The sequence below is a fragment of the Astyanax mexicanus genome, chromosome 3 (assembly GCF_023375975.1).
Source record: "Astyanax mexicanus isolate ESR-SI-001 chromosome 3, AstMex3_surface, whole genome shotgun sequence".
NCBI lineage: Eukaryota > Metazoa > Chordata > Actinopteri > Characiformes > Acestrorhamphidae > Astyanax > Astyanax mexicanus.
This window is the reverse complement of record NC_064410.1, coordinates 10,065,298-10,081,137: the sequence shown is the minus strand read 5'-3', so window position 1 is coordinate 10,081,137 and position 15,840 is coordinate 10,065,298. Positions and strand designations below refer to the sequence as shown.

Below are 15,840 nucleotides of genomic sequence, written 5' to 3'. Positions count from 1 at the left end.
GTTCTACAGGTCCTCAATTGGTTTCATCTTCGTATTTCAAAAATTGCGACGTCCACGGGCGTGCAAAGTTCTGCCCATTCATTGTCAATGGGCAAAAAAACGCGTACTTACGAAGTTTTTACGAAAAACGTAAGTCCGATCGGAAAGCTGTATACAAGCCCACCATTCCCGATATAGACGCACGTTTTCTCTTTTGAACGAAGTCGATATTTCGAAAACTGCGGCACTAGTTAACCGGACAAAAAACAGGTGGAATAATAATAATAACTAGATTGCAGTTCCTACAGAAACTGCGAGTGTGATTGCAGTGCTGGCTGGTATCTGCTGTGGTGTTGCTAAGGTGTTGCTAAGTGGTTGCTAAGGTGTGGCTATGGTATCCGGGGTGGTTGCTAAGGTGTTGCTAAGTGGTTGCTAGGTGGTTGCTAAGGTGTTGCTAGGCGGTTGCTAAGGTGTTGCTATGGTATCTGGGGTGGTTGCTAAGGTGTTGCTAGGTGGTTGCTAAGGTGTTGCTAGGCGGTTGCTAAGGTGTTGCTATGGTATCCGGGGTGGTTGCTAAGGTGTTGCTAGCTGGTTGCTAGGTGGTTGCTAAGGTGTTGCTAGGCGGTTGCTAAGGTGTTGCTATGGTATCCGGGGTGGTTGCTAAGGTGTTGCTAGGTGGTTGTTAGGTGGTTGCTAAGTTGTTGCTAGGCGGTTGCTAAGGTGTTGCTATGGTATCCGGGGTGGTTGCTAAGGTGTTGCTAGGTGGTTGCTAGGGTGTTGCTAGGCGGTTGCTAAGGTGTTGCTATGGTATCCGGGGTGGTTGCTAAGGTGTTGCTAGGTGGTTGCTAGGTGGTTGCTAGGGTGTTGCTAGGCGGTTGCTAAGGTGTTGCTATGGTATCCGGGGTGGTTGCTAAGGTGTTGCTAGGTGGTTGCTAGGTGGTTGCTAGGGTGTTGCTAGGCGGTTGCTAATGTGTTGCTATGGTATCCAGGGTGGTTGCTAAGGTGTTGCTAGGTGGTTGCTAGGGTGTTGCTAGGCGGTTGCTAAGGTGTTGCTATGGTATCCGGGGTGGTTGCTAAGGTGTTGCTAGGTGGTTGCTAGGTGGTTGCTAGGGTGTTGCTAGGCGGTTGCTAAGGTGTTGCTATGGTATCCGGGGTGGTTGCTAAGGTGTTGCTAGGTGGTTGCTAGGTGGTTGCTAGGGTGTTGCTAGGCGGTTGCTAAGGTGTTGCTATGGTATCCGGGGTGGTTGCTCAGGTGTTGCTAGGTGGTTGCTAGGTGGTTGCTAGGGTGTTGCTAGGCGGTTGCTAAGGTGTTGCTATGGTATCCGGGGTGGTTGCTAAGGTGTTGCTAGGTGGTTGCTAGGGTGTTGCTAGGCGGTTGCTAAGGTGTTGCTATGGTATCCGGGGTGGTTGCTAAGGTGTTGCTAGGTGGTTGCTAGGTGGTTGCTAGGGTGTTGCTAGGCGGTTGCTAAGGTGTTGCTATGGTATCCGGGGTGGTTGCTAAGGTGTTGCTAGGTGGTTGCTAGGTGGTTGCTAGGGTGTTGCTAGGCGGTTGCTAAGGTGTTGCTATGGTATCTGGGGTGGTTGCTAAGGTGTTGCTAGATGGTTGCTAGGTGGTTGCTATGGTGTTGCTAGGCGGTTGCTAAGGTGTTGCTATGGTATCCAGGGTGGTTGCTATGGTGTTTCTAGGTGGTTGCTAGGTGATTTATATGCATAAATTAGATTAAATGGTGTTTGCACGTTGCTACGCAACGTGCAAATACATCAATCAGCTATGCACGCTAGGTTGCTCTGGCCGTTCGGGGGTGTCCAAACTTTTGACCCGTGGCTCCATTACACACAGTACTGGGGGGCCGGGGTGTCCAAACTTTTGACCCGTGGCTCCATTACACACAGTACTGGGGGGCCGGGGTGTCCAAACTTTTGACCTAATGCTGTTTTATCCCATAGCTGCTCCATACACTCACAGTACTGGAGTTCTAGCTACCTGTCCTTCGATCTAGCTGCCGTCCTCCGATTGGCCCCATTCATTCCAATGGGGCCACTTCGTACGACAATCGTACGAAATCCGTACGTCGTAACTTTTCGTAACGCATATTTTCGGAAAGAGCTCAATAAGTTCTACAGGTCCTCAATTGGTTTCATCTTCGTATTTCAAAAATTGCGACGTCCACGGGCGTGCAAAGTTCTGCCCATTCATTTTCAATGGGCAAAAAAACGCGTACTTACGAAGTTTTTACGAAAAACGTAAGTCCGATCGGAAAGCTGTATACAAGCCCACCATTCCCGATATGGACGCACGTTTTCTCTTTTGAACGAAGTCGATATTTCGAAAACTGCGGCAGTAGTTAACCGGACAAAAAACAGGTGGAATAATAATAATAACTAGATTGCAGTTCCTACAGAAACTGCGAGTGTGATTGCAGTGCTGGCTGGTATCTGCTATGGTGTTGCTAAGGTGTTGCTATGGTATCCGGGGTGGTTGCTAAGGTGTTGCTAGGTGGTTGCTAGGTGGTTGCTAGGGTGTTGCTAGGCGGTTGCTAAGGTGTTGCTATGGTATCCGGGGTGGTTGCTAAGGTGTTGCTAGGTGGTTGCTAGGTGGTTGCTAGGCGGTTGCTAAGGTGTTGCTATGGTATCCGGGGTGGTTGCTAAGGTGTTGCTAGGTGGTTGCTAGGTGGTTGCTAGGGTGTTGCTAGGCGGTTGCTAAGGTGTTGCTATGGTATCCGGGGTGGTTGCTAAGGTGTTGCTAGGTGGTTGCTAGGTGGTTGCTAAGGTGTTGCTAGGCGGTTGCTAAGGTGTTGCTATGGTATGCGGGGTGGTTGCTAAGGTGTTGCTAGGTGGTTGCTAGGTGGTTGCTAAGGTGTTGCTAGGCGGTTGCTAAGGTGTTGCTATGGTATCTGGGGTGGTTGCTAAGGTGTTGCTAGGTGGTTGCTAAGGTGTTGCTAGGCGGTTGCTAAGGTGTTGCTATGGTATCCGGGGTGGTTGCTAAGGTGTTGCTAGGTGGTTGCTAGGTGGTTGCTAAGGTGTTGCTAGGCGGTTGCTAAGGTGTTGCTATGGTATCCAGGGTGGTTGCTAAGGTGTTGCTAGGTGGTTGCTAGGGTGTTGCTAGGCGGTTGCTAAGGTGTTGCTATGGTATCCGGGGTGGTTGCTAAGGTGTTGCTAGGTGGTTGCTAGGTGGTTGCTAAGGTGTTGCTAGGCGGTTGCTAAGGTGTTGCTATGGTATCCGGGGTGGTTGCTAAGGTGTTGCTAGGTGGTTGCTAGGTGGTTGCTAAGGTGTTGCTAGGTGGTTGCTAAGGTGTTGCTATGGTATCTTGGGTGGTTGCTAAGGTGTTGCTTGGTGGTTGCTAGGTGGTTGCTAAGGTGTTGCTATGGTATCCGGGATGGTTGCTAAGGTGTTGCTAGGTGGTTGCTAGGTGGTTGCTAGGGTGTTGCTAGGCGGTTGCTAAGGTGTTGCTATGGTATCCAGTGTGGTTGCTAAGGTGTTGCTAGGCGGTTGCTAAGGTGTTGCTATGGTATCCGGGGTAGTTGCTATGGTGTTGCTAAGTGGTTGGTAGGTCACTCCTTAGCAGTTGCTAGGTGGTTGCTAAGGTGTTGCTATGGTATCTGTGGTGGTTGCTATGGTGTTTCTAGGTGGTTGCTAGGTGATTTATATGCATAAATTAGATTAAATGGTGTTTGCACGTTGCTACGCAACGTGCAAATACATCAATCAGCTATGCACGGTAGGTTGCTCTGGCCGTTCGGGGGTGTCCAAACTTTTGACCCGTGGCTCCATTACACACAGTACTGGGGGGCCGGGGTGTCCAAACTTTTGACCCGTGGCTCCATTACACACAGTACTGGGGGGCCGGGGTGTCCAAACTTTTGACCTAATGCTATTTTATCCCATAGCTGCTCCATACACTCACAGTACTGGAGTTCTAGCTACCTGTCCTTCGATCTAGCTGCCGTCCTCCGATTGGCCCCATTCATTCCTATGGGGCCACTTCGTACGACATTCGTACGAAATCCGTACGTCGTAACTTTTCGTAACGCATATTTTCGGAAAGAGCTCAATAAGTTCTACAGGTCCTCAATTGGTTTCATCTTCGTATTTCAAAAATTGCGACGTCCACGGGCGTGCAAAGTTCTGCCCATTCATTTTCAATGGTCAAAAAAACGCGTACTTACGAAGTTTTTACGAAAAACGTAAGTCCGATCGGAAAGCTGTATACAAGCCCACCATTCCCGATAAGGACGCACGTTTTCTCTTTTGGACGAAGTCGATATTTCGAAAACTGCGGCACTAGTTAACCGGACAAAAAACAGGTGGAATAATAATAATAACTAGATTGCAGTTCCTACAGAAACTGCGAGTGTGATTGCAGTGCTGGCTGGTATCTGCTATGGTGTTGCTAGGTGGTTGCTAAGATGTTGCTAGGTGGTTGCTAAGGTGTTGCTATGGTATCCGGGGTGGTTGCTAAGGTGTTGCTAGGTGGTTGCTAGGTGGTTGCTAGGCGGTTGCTAAGGTGTTGCTATGGTATCCGGGGTGGTTGCTAAGGTGTTGCTAGGTGGTTGCTAGGTGGTTGCTAAGGTGTTGCTAGGCGGTTGCTAAGGTGTTGCTAGGCGGTTGCTAAGGTGTTGCTATGGTATTTGGGGTGGTTGCTAAGGTGTTGCTAGGTGGTTGCTAGGTGGTTGCTAAGGTGTTGCTAGGCGGTTGCTAAGGTGTTGCTATGGTATCCGGGGTGGTTGCTAAGGTGTTGCTAGGTGGTTGCTAGGTGGTTGCTAGGGTGTTGCTAGGTGGTTGCTAAGGTGTTGCTATGGTATTTTGGGTGGTTGCTAAGGTGTTGCTAGGTGGTTGCTAGGTGGTTGCTAGGGTGTTGCTAGGCGGTTGCTAAGGTGTTGCTATGGTATCCGGGGTGGTTGCTAAGGTGTTGCTAGGTGGTTGCTAGGGTGTTGCTAGGGTGTTGCTATGGTATCCGGGGTGGTTGCTAAGGTGTTGCTAGGTGGTTGCTAGGTGGTTGCTAGGGTGTTGCTAGGCGGTTGCTAAGGTGTTGCTATGGTATCTGGGGTGGTTGCTAAGGTGTTGCTAGGTGGTTGCTAGGTGGTTGCTAAGGTGTTGCTAGGCGGTTGCTAAGGTGTTGCTATGGTATCCGGGGTGGTTGCTAAGGTGTTGCTAGGTGGTTGCTAGGTGGTTGCTAAGGTGTTGCTAGGCGGTTGCTAAGGTGTTGCTATGGTATCCGGGGTGGTTGCTAAGGTGTTGCTAGGTGGTTGCTAAGGTGTTGCTAGGTGGTTGCTAAGGTGTTGCTATGGTATCTTGGGTGGTTGCTAAGGTGTTGCTAGGTGGTTGCTAGGTGGTTGCTAAGGTGTTGCTATGGTATCCGGGATGGTTGCTAAGGTGTTGCTAGGTGGTTGCTAGGTGGTTGCTAGGGTGTTGCTAGGCGGTTGCTAAGGTGTTGCTATGGTATCCGGTGTGGTTGCTAAGGTGTTGCTAGGCGGTTGCTAAGGTGTTGCTATGGTATCCGGGGTAGTTGCTATGGTGTTGCTAAGTGGTTGGTAGGTCACTCCTTAGCAGTTGCTAGGTGGTTGCTAAGGTGTTGCTATGGTATCTGTGGTGGTTGCTATGGTGTTTCTAGGTGGTTGCTAGGTGATTTATATGCATAAATTAGATTAAATGGTGTTTGCACGTTGCTACGCAACGTGCAAATACATCAATCAGCTATGCACGGTAGGTTGCTCTGGCCGTTCGGGGGTGTCCAAACTTTTGACCCGTGGCTCCATTACACACAGTACTGGGGGGCCGGGGTGTCCAAACTTTTGACCCGTGGCTCCATTACACACAGTACTGGGGGGCCGGGGTGTCCAAACTTTTGACCTAATGCTGTTTTATCCCATAGCTGCTCCATACACTCACAGTACTGGAGTTCTAGCTACCTGTCCTTCGATCTAGCTGCCGTCCTCCGATTGGCCCCATTCATTCCTATGGGGCCACTTCGTACGACATTCGTACGAAATCCGTACGTCGTAACTTTTCGTAACGCATATTTTCGGAAAGAGCTCAATAAGTTCTACAGGTCCTCAATTGGTTTCATCTTAGTATTTCAAAAATTGCGACGTCCACGGGCGTGCAAAGTTCTGCCAATTCATTTTCAATGGGCAAAAAAACGCGTACTTACGAAGTTTTTACGAAAAACGTAAGTCCGATCGGAAAGCTGTATACAAGCCCACCATTCCCGATATGGACGCACGTTTTCTCTTTTGAACGAAGTCGATATTTCGAAAACTGCGGCACTAGTTAACCGGACAAAAAACAGGTGGAATAATAATAATAATAATAATAATAATAATAATAATAATAATAAGAATAAGACTTAAGAAGAACAATACTGTGATTGCATTACTGCAATCACACTAATAATAAGAAGAAGAAGAATAAGACTTAAGAAGATCAATACTGTGATTGCATTACTGCAATCACACTAATAATAAGAAGAACTAGATTGCAGTTCCTACAGAAACTGCGAGTGTGATTGCAGAGCTGACCGGGGTACCCAAACTTTTGACCAGTTGCTCCATTACACACAGTACTGGGGCCCTGGGGTGTCCAAACTTTTGACCCGTGGCTCCATTACACAGTACTGGGGCTCTGGGGTGTCCAAACTTTTGACCCGTGACTCCATTACACACAGTACTGGGGCTCTGGGGTGTCCAAACTTTTGACCCGTGACTCCATTACACACAGTACTGGGGCTCTGGGGTGTCCAAACTTTTGACCCGTGGCTCCATTACACACAGTACTGGGGCTCTGGGGTGTCCAAACTTTTGACCCATGGCTCCATTACACACAGTACTGGGGCTCTGGGGTGTCCAAACTTTTGACCCGTGGCTCCATTACACACAGTACTGGGGGGCTGGGGTGTCCAAACTTTTGACCCGTGGCTCCATTACACACAGTACTGGGGGGCTGGGGTGTCCAAACTTTTGACCCGTGGCTCCATTACACACAGTACTGGGGCTCTGGGGTGTCCAAACTTTTGACCCGTGGCTCCATTACACACAGTACTGGGGGGCCGGGGTGTCCAAACTTTTGACCTAATGCTGTTTTATCCCATAGCTGCTCCATTACACACAGTACTGGAGTTCTAGCTACCTGTCCTTCGATCTAGCTGCCGTCCTCCGATTGGCCCCATTCATTCCAATGGGGCCACTTCGTACGACATTCGTACGAAATCCGTACGTCGTAACTTTTCGTAACGCATATTTTCGGAAAGAGCTCAATAAGTTCTACAGGTCCTCAATTGGTTTCATCTTCGTATTTCAAAAATTGCGACGTCCACGGGCGTGCAAAGTTCTGCCCATTCATTGTCAATGGGCAAAAAAACGCGTACTTACGAAGTTTTTACGAAAAACGTAAGTCCGATCGGAAAGCTGTATACAAGCCCACCATTCCCGATATGGACGCACGTTTTCTCTTTTGAACGAAGTCGATATTTCGAAAACTGCGGCACTAGTTAACCGGACAAAAAACAGGTGGAATAATAATAATAACTAGATTGCAGTTCCTACAGAAACTGCGAGTGTGATTGCAGAGCTGGCTGGTATCTGCTATGGTGTTGCTAAGGTGTTGCTAAGTGGTTGCTAAGGTGTTGCTATCGTATCCAGGGTGGTTGCTAAGGTGTTGCTAAGTGGTTGCTAGGTGGTTGCTAAGGTGTTGCTAGGTGGTTGCTAAGGTGTTGCAATGGTATCCGGGGTGGTTGCTAAGGTGTTGCTAGATGGTTGCTAGGCGGTTGCTAAGGTGTTGCTATGGTATCCGGGGTGGTTGCTAAGGTGTTGCTAGGTGGTTGCTAAGGTGTTGCTATGGTATCCGGGGTGGTTGCTAAGGTGTTGCTAGGTGGTTGCTAGGGTGTTGCTATGGTATCCGGGGTGGTTGCTAAGGTGTTGCTAGGTGGTTGCTAGGGTGTTGCTAGGCGGTTGCTAAGGTGTTGCTATGGTATCCGGGGTGGTTGCTAAGGTGTTGCTAAGTGGTTGCTAGGTGGTTGCTAGGGTGTTGCTAGGCGGTTGCTAAGGTGTTGCTATGGTATCCGGGGTGGTTGCTAAGGTGTTGCTAAGTGGTTGCTAGGTGGTTGCTAAGGTGTTGCTAGGCGGTTGCTAAGGTGTTGCTATGGTATCCGGGGTGGTTGCTAAGGTGTTGCTAGGTGGTTGCTAGGTGGTTGCTAGAGTGTTGCTAGGCGGTTGCTAAGGTGTTGCTATGGTATCCGGGGTGGTTGCTAAGGTGTTGCTAGGTGGTTGCTAGGTGGTTGCTAGGGTGTTGCTAGGCGGTTGCTAAGGTGTTGCTATGGTATCCGGGGCGGTTGCTAAGGTGTTGCTATGGTATCCGGGGTGGTTGCTAAGGTGTTGCTAGGTGGTTGCTAAGGTGTTGCTATGGTATCCGGGGTGGTTGCTAAGGTGTTGCTAGGCGGTTGCTAAGGTGTTGCTATGGTATCTGGGGTGGTTGCTAAGGTGTTGCTAGGTGGTTACTAGGTGGTTGCTAAGGTGTTGCTAGGCGGTTGCTAAGGTGTTGCTAGGCGGTTGCTAAGGTGTTGCTATGGTATCCGGGGTGGTTGCTAAGGTGTTGCTAGGTGGTTGCTAGGTGGTTGCTAGGTGGTAACTAAGGTGTTGCTAGGCGGTTGCTAAGGTGTTGCTAGGCGGTTGCTAAGGTGTTGCTATGGTATCTTGGGTGGTTGCTAAGGTGTTGCTAGGTGGTTGCTAGGTGGTTGCTAGGGTGTTGCTAGGCGGTTGCTAAGGTGTTGCTATGGTATCCGGGGTGGTTGCTAAGGTGTTGCTAGGTGGTTGCTAGGCGGTTGCTAAGGTGTTGCTATGGTATCTTGGGTGGTTGCTAAGGTGTTGCTAGGTGGTTGCTAGGGTGTTGCTAGGCGGTTGCTAAGGTGTTGCTATGGTATCCGGGGTGGTTGCTAAGGTGTTGCTAGGTGGTTGCTAGGTGGTTGCTAGGGTGTTGCTAGGCGGTTGCTAAGGTGTTGCTATGGTATCCGGGGTGGTTGCTAAGGTGTTGCTAGGTGGTTGCTAGGTGGTTGCTAGGTGGTTGCTAAGGTGTTGCTAGGCGGTTGCTAAGGTGTTGCTATGGTATCCGGGGTGGTTGCTAAGGTGTTGCTAGGTGGTTGCTAGGGTGTTGCTAGGCGGTTGCTAAGGTGTTGCTATGGTATCCGGGGTGGTTGCTAAGGTGTTGCTAGGTGGTTGCTAGGTGGTTGCTAAGGTGTTGCTAGGCGGTTGCTAAGGTGTTGCTATGGTATCCGGGGTGGTTGCTAAGGTGTTGCTAGGTGGTTGCTAGGTGGTTGCTAAGGTGTTGCTAGGTGGTTGCTAAGGTGTTGCTATGGTATCTTGGGTGGTTGCTAAGGTGTTGCTAGGTGGTTGCTAGGTGGTTGCTAAGGTGTTGCTATGGTATCCGGGATGGTTGCTAAGGTGTTGCTAGGTGGTTGCTAGGTGGTTGCTAGGGTGTTGCTAGGCGGTTGCTAAGGTGTTGCTATGGTATCCGGTGTGGTTGCTAAGGTGTTGCTAGGCGGTTGCTAAGGTGTTGCTATGGTATCCGGGGTAGTTGCTATGGTGTTGCTAAGTGGTTGGTAGGTCACTCCTTAGCAGTTGCTAGGTGGTTGCTAAGGTGTTGCTATGGTATCTGTGGTGGTTGCTATGATGTTTCTAGGTGGTTGCTAGGTGATTTATATGCATAAATTAGATTAAATGGTGTTTGCACGTTGCTACGCAACGTGCAAATACATCAATCAGCTATGCACGGTAGGTTGCTCTGGCCGTTCGGGGGTGTCCAAACTTTTGACCCGTGGCTCCATTACACACAGTACTGGGGGGCCGGGGTGTCCAAACTTTTGACCCGTGGCTCCATTACACACAGTACTGGGGGGCCGGGGTGTCCAAACTTTTGACCTAACGCTGATTTATCCCATAGCTGCTCCATACACTCACAGTACTGGAGTTCTAGCTACCTGTCCTTCGATCTAGCTGCCGTCCTCCGATTGGCCCCATTCATTCCAATGGGGCCACTTCGTACGACATTCGTACGAAATCCGTACGTCGTAACTTTTCGTAACGCATATTTTCGGAAAGAGCTCAATAAGTTCTACAGGTCCTCAATTGGTTTCATCTTAGTATTTCAAAAATTGCGACGTCCACGGGCGTGCAAAGTTCTGCCAATTCATTTTCAATGGTCAAAAAAACGCGTACTTACGAAGTTTTTACGAAAAACGTAAGTCCGATCGGAAAGCTGTATACAAGCCCACCATTCCCGATATGGACGCACGTTTTCTCTTTTGAACGAAGTCGATATTTCGAAAACTGCGGCACTAGTTAACCGGACAAAAAACAGGTGGAATAATAATAATAATAATAATAATAACTAGATTGCAGTTCCTACAGAAACTGCGAGTGTGATTGCAGAGCTGACCGGGGTACCCAAACTTTTGACCAGTTGCTCCATTACACACAGTACTGGGGCTCTGGGGTGTCCAAACTTTTGACCCGTGGCTCCATTACACACAGTACTGGGGCTCTGGGGTGTCCAAACTTTTGACCGATAGCTCCATTACACACAGTACTGGGGGGCCGGGGTGTCCAAACTTTTGACCCGTGGCTCCATTACACACAGTGCTGGGGGGCCGGGGTGTCCAAACTTTTGACCCGCGGCTCCATTACACACAGTACTGGGGGGCCGGGGTGTCCAAACTTTTGACCTAATGGTGTTTTATCCCATAGCTGCTCCATTACACACAGTACTGGAGTTCTAGCTACCTGTCCTTCGATCTAGCTGCCGTCCTCCGATTGGCCCCATTCATTCCAATGGGGCCACTTCGTACGACAATTGTACGAAATCCGTACGACGTAACTTTTCGTAACGCATATTTTCGGAAAGAGCTCAATAAGTTCTACAGGTCCTCAATTGGTTTCATCTTCGTATTTCAAAAATTGCGACGTCCACGGGCGTGCAAAGTTCTGCCCATTCATTTTCAATGGTCAAAAAAACGCGTACTTACGAAGTTTTTACGAAAAACGTAAGTCCGATCGGAAAGCTGTATAGAAGCCCACCATTCCCGATATGGACGCACATTTTCTCTTTTGAACGAAGTCGATATTTCGAAAACTGCGGCACTAGTTAACCGGACAAAAAACAGGTGGAATAATAATAAGAAACAGACTTAAGAAGATCAATACTGTGATTGCATTACTGCAATCACACTAATAACTAGATTGCAGTTCCTACAGAAACTGCGAGTGTGATTGCAGTGCTGGCTGGTATCTGCTATGGTGTTGCTAGGTGGTTGCTAAGGTGTTGCTAGGTGGTTGCTAAGGTGTTGCTATGGTATCCGGGGTGGTTGCTAAGGTGTTGCTAGGTGGTTGCTAGGTGGTTGATAGGCGGTTGCTAAGGTGTTGCTATGGTATCCGGGGTGGTTGCTAAGGTGTTGCTAGGTGGTTGCTAGGTGGTTGCTAAGGCGTTGCTAGGCGGTTGCTAAGGTGTTGCTAGGCGGTTGCTAAGGTGTTGCTATGGTATTTGGGGTGGTTGCTAAGGTGTTGCTAGGTGGTTGCTAGGTGGTTGCTAAGGTGTTGCTAGGCGGTTGCTAAGGTGTTGCTATGGTATCCGGGGTGGTTGCTAAGGTGTTGCTAGGTGGTTGCTAGGTGGTTGCTAGGGTGTTGCTAGGCGGTTGCTAAGGTGTTGCTATGGTAACTTGGGTGGTTGCTAAGGTGTTGCTAGGTGGTTGCTAGGTTGTTGCTAGGGTGTTGCTAGGCGGTTGCTAAGGTGTTGCTATGGTATCCGGGGTGGTTGCTAAGGTGTTGCTAGGTGGTTGCTAGGGTGTTGCTAGGCGGTTGCTAAGGTGTTGCTATGGTATCCGGGGTGGTTGCTAAGGTGTTGCTAGGTGGTTGCTAGGTGGTTGCTAGGGTGTTGCTAGGCGGTTGCTAAGGTGTTGCTATGGTATCCGGGTGGTTGCTAAGGTGTTGCTAGGTGGTTGCTAGGCGGTTGCTAGGGTGTTGCTATGGTATCCGGGGTGGTTGCTAAGGTGTTGCTAGGTGGTTGCTAAGGTGTTGCTATGGTATCTGGGGTGGTTGCTAAGGTGTTGCTAGGTGGTTGCTACGGTGTTGCTAGGCGGTTGCTAAGGTGTTGCTATGGTATCCAGGGTGGTTGCTAAGGTGTTGCTAGGTGGTTGCTAGGTGGTTGCTAGGGTGTTGCTAGGCGGTTGCTATGGTATCCGGGGTGGTTGCTAAGGTGTTGCTAGGTGGTTGCTAGGTGGTTGCTAGGGTGTTGCTAGGCGGTTGCTAAGGTGTTGCTATGGTATCCGGGGTGGTTGCTAAGGTGTTGCTAGGTGGTTGCTAGGGGGTTGCTAAGGTGTTGCTAGGCGGTTGCTAAGGTGTTGCTATGGTATCCGGGGTGGTTGCTAAGGTGTTGCTAGGTGGTTGCTAGGGTGTTGCTAGGCGGTTGCTAAGGTGTTGCTATGGTATCCGGGGTGGTTGCTAAGGTGTTGCTAGGTGGTTGCTAGGTTGTTGCTAGGCGGTTGCTAAGGTGTTGCTATGGTATCCGGGGTGGTTGCTAAGGTGTTGCTAGGTGGTTGCTAGGGTGTTGCTAGGCGGTTGCTAAGGTGTTGCTATGGTATCCGGGGTGGTTGCTAAGGTGTTGCTAGGTGGTTGCTAGGGTGTTGCTAGGCGGTTGCTAAGGTGTTGCTATGGTATCTGGGGTGGTTGCTAAGGTGTTGCTAGATGGTTGCTAGGTGGTTGCTATGGTGTTGCTAGGCGGTTGGTAGGTCACTACTAAGCAGTTGCTAGGTGGTTGCTATGGTGTTGCTAGGCGGTTGCTAAGGTGTTGCTATGGTATCCAGGGTGGTTGCTATGGTGTTTCTAGGTGGTTGCTAGGTGATGTATATGCAAAAATTTGATTAAATGGTGTTTGCACGTTGCTACGCAACGTGCAAATACATCAATCAGCTATGCACGGTAGGTTGCTCTGGCCGTTCGGGGGTGTCCAAACTTTTGACCCGTGGCTCCATTACACACAGTACTGGGGGGCCGGGGTGTCCAAACTTTTGACCCGTGGCTCCATTACACACAGTACTGGGGGGCCGGGGTGTCCAAACTTTTGACCTAACGCTGATTTATCCCATAGCTGCTCCATTACACACAGTACTGGAGTTCTAGCTACCTGTCCTTCGATCTAGCTGCCGTCCTCCGATTGGCCCCATTCATTCCAATGGGGCCACTTCGTACGACAATCGTACGAAATCCGTACGACGTAACTTTTCGTAACGCATATTTTCGGAAAGAGCTCAATAAGTTCTACAGGTCCTCAATTGGTTTCATCTTCGTATTTCAAAAATTGCGACGTCCACGGGCGTGCAAAGTTCTGCCCATTCATTTTCAATGGTCAAAAAAACGCGTACTTACGAAGTTTTTACGAAAAACGTAAGTCCGATCGGAAAGCTGTATACAAGCCCACCATTCCCGATATGGACGCACATTTTCTCTTTTGAACGAAGTCGATATTTTGAAAACTGCGGCACTAGTTAACCGGACAAAAAACAGGTGGAATAATAATAATAATAATAATAATAATAATAATAATAAGAATAAGACTTAAGAAGAACAATACTGTGATTGCATTACTGCAATCACACTAATAAGAACTAGATTGCAGTTCCTACAGAAACTGCGAGTGTGATTGCAGTGCTGGCTGGTATCTGCTGTGGTGTTGCTAAGGTGTTGCTAAGTGGTTGCTAAGGTGTGGCTATGGTATCCGGGGTGGTTGCTAAGGTGTTGCTAAGTGGTTGCTAGGTGGTTGCTAAGGTGTTGCTAGGTGGTTGCTAAAGTGTTGCTATGGTATCCGGGGTGGTTGCTAAGGTATTGCTAGGTGGTTGCTAGGTGGTTGCTAAGGTGTTGCTAGGCGGTTGCTAAGGTGTTGCTATGGTATCCAGGGTGGTTGCTAAGGTGTTGCTAGGTGGTTGCTAAGATGTTGCTAGGCGGTTGCTAAGGTGTTGCTATGGTATCCGGGGTGGTTGCTAAGGTGTTGCTAGGTGGTTGCTAGGTGGTTGCTAAGGTGTTGCTAGGCGGTTGCTAAGGTGTTGCTATGGTATCTGGGGTGGTTGCTAAGGTGTTGCTAGGTGGTTGCTAGGTGGTTGCTAAGGTGTTGCTAGGCGGTTGCTAAGGTGTTGCTATGGTATCCGGGGTGGTTGCTAAGGTGTTGCTAGGTGGTTGCTAGGGTGTTGCTAGGCGGTTGCTAAGGTGTTGCTATGGTATCCGGGGTGGTTGCTAAGGTGTTGCTAGGTGGTTGCTAGGTGGTTGCTAAGGTGTTGCTAGGCGGTTGCTAAGGTGTTGCTAGGCGGTTGCTAAGGTGTTGCTATGGTATTTGGGGTGGTTGCTAAGGTGTTGCTAGGTGGTTGCTAGGTGGTTGCTAAGGTGTTGCTAGGCGGTTGCTAAGGTGTTGCTATGGTATCCGGGGTGGTTGCTAAGGTGTTGCTAGGTGGTTGCTAGGGTGTTGCTAGGCGGTTGCTAAGGTGTTGCTATGGTATCTTGGGTGGTTGCTAAGGTGTTGCTAGGTGGTTGCTAGGTGGTTGCTAGGGTGTTGCTAGGCGGTTGCTAAGGTGTTGCTATGGTATCCGGGGTGGTTGCTAAGGTGTTGCTAGGTGGTTGCTAGGTGGTTGCTAAGGTGTTGCTAGGCGGTTGCTAAGGTGTTGCTATGGTATCCGGGGTGGTTGCTAAGGTGTTGCTAGGTGGTTGCTAGGTGGTTGCTAAGGTGTTGCTAGGCGGTTGCTAAGGTGTTGCTATGGTATCCGGGGTGGTTGCTAAGGTGTTGCTAGGTGGTTGCTAGGTGGTTGCTAAGGTGTTGCTAGGCGGTTGCTAAGGTGTTGCTATGGTATCCGGGGTGGTTGCTAAGGTGTTGCTAGGTGGTTGCTAGGTGGTTGCTAAGGTGTTGCTAGGCGGTTGCTAAGGTGTTGCTATGGTATCCGGGGTGGTTGCTAAGGTGTTGCTAGGTGGTTGCTAGGTGGTTGCTAGGGTGTTGCTAGGCGGTTGCTAAGGTGTTGCTATGGTATTTGGGGTGGTTGCTAAGGTGTTGCTAGGTGGTTGCTAGGTGGTTGCTAAGGTGTTGCTATGGTATTTGGGGTGGTTGCTAAGGTGTTGCTAGGTGGTTGCTAGGTGGTTGCTAAGGTGTTGCTAGGCAGTTGCTAAGGTGTTGCTATGGTATCCGGGGTGGTTGCTAAGGTGTTGCTAGGTGGTTGCTAGGTGGTTGCTAGGGTGTTGCTAGGCGGTTGCTAAGGTGTTGCTATGGTATCTTGGGTGGTTGCTAAGGTGTTGCTAGGTGGTTGCTAGGTGGTTGCTAGGGTGTTGCTAGGCGGTTGCTAAGGTGTTACTATGGTATCCGGGGTGGTTGCTAAGGTGTTGCTAGGTGGTTGCTAGGTGGTTGCTAGGGTGTTCCTAGGCGGTTGCTAAGGTGTTGCTATGGTATCCGGGGTGGTTGCTAAGGTGTTGCTAGGTGGTTGCTAGGTGGTTGCTAAGGTGTTGCTAGGCGGTTGCTAAGGTGTTGCTATGGTATCCGGGGTGGTTGCTAAGGTGTTGCTAGGTGGTTGCTAGGTGGTTGCTAAGGTGTTGCTAGGCGGTTGCTAAGGTGTTGCTATGGTATCCGGGGTGGTTGCTAAGGTGTTGCTAGGTGGTTGCTAGGTGGTTGCTAAGGTGTTGCTAGGCGGTTGCTAAGGTGTTGCTATGGTATCCGGGGTGGTTGCTAAGGTGTTGCTAGGTGGTTGCTAGGTGGTTGCTAAGGTGTTGCCAGGCGGTTGCTAAGGTGTTGCTATGGTATCCGTGGTGGTTGCTAAGGTGTTGCTAGGTGGTTGCTAGGTGGTTGCTAGG

The 15,840-nt window shown here is 49.6% G+C and overlaps 1 long non-coding RNA gene across 1 annotated transcript in view; it reads left to right on the top strand.

The window, feature by feature from the left end:
- Positions 1 to 15,450, top strand: part of LOC125799351 (uncharacterized) — a 68,437-nt gene extending 52,987 nt beyond the window's left edge. The window contains exon 3 of the long non-coding RNA XR_007438265.1: positions 15,341 to 15,450. This is a non-coding gene — a long non-coding RNA (uncharacterized LOC125799351). The remainder of the gene's footprint in view (positions 1 to 15,340) is intronic.
- The last annotated feature ends 390 nt before the right edge of the window (positions 15,451 to 15,840 follow it).